Genomic DNA, 567 nt, shown 5'->3' with positions numbered 1-567 from the left:
GAACTGGAAGAAGAAAAGGATGTAAAATGGCAAAATCTTACCTTTTACCTGCTGCTCCACATGATGCCAAAGTGTGTCTGTTTCTTTTCCACACCATGTTGTAGAAGTCTGACTGACACACACACACACACGCACACACACTCTTTTTCTCTGAGAGGATCCTTCCACGCTGCGATAGACACCAAAGGACTGATTTTGATTCTTTTTTTAACTGAGTGTCTGTCTGAAGAGGATGGAGCTCATCCTTCCTCCTCCGACTTTAAACAGGCATCAGCAGAGAGAGAGAGAGAGAGAGAGAGAGAGAGAGAGAGAGAATCAAGTCAGCAGCAGCCCCATAGAAACAGGATGAGACATTTCCTTCACAATAAAAGAGATTAAAAGTGTCATTTGTTATGTAGAAATACATGTAACTAAATAGGTTTGCTGTTTATTTTTATCCATCCATCATTCTTTACATCAGTGGTTCTCAACCTGTTCAGCCTGTGACCCTCCAAAATAAAGGTCCCATAGAGCAGGGACCCTCCAAAATAAAGGTTCCATAGAGCAGGGACCCCCACTGTAGCTGAA

The 567-nt window shown here is 42.7% G+C and overlaps 1 protein-coding gene across 2 annotated transcripts in view; it reads right to left on the bottom strand.

Moving 5' to 3' along the window:
- Positions 1-259, bottom strand: part of lingo2b (leucine rich repeat and Ig domain containing 2b) — a 69868-nt gene extending 69609 nt beyond the window's left edge. For both annotated transcript variants that reach the window (XM_028438587.1, XM_028438589.1), the window contains exon 1: positions 42-259. The gene's annotated coding sequence lies outside the window, so the exon portion shown is untranslated. The remainder of the gene's footprint in view (positions 1-41) is intronic.
- Positions 260-567: the final 308 nt, after the last annotated feature.

This window comes from Gouania willdenowi, chromosome 22, assembly GCF_900634775.1.
Source record: "Gouania willdenowi chromosome 22, fGouWil2.1, whole genome shotgun sequence".
Lineage (NCBI taxonomy): Eukaryota > Metazoa > Chordata > Actinopteri > Blenniiformes > Gobiesocidae > Gouania > Gouania willdenowi.
The sequence above is the reverse complement of the archived record's forward strand: the minus strand, read 5'-3'. Positions and strand labels throughout refer to the sequence as shown.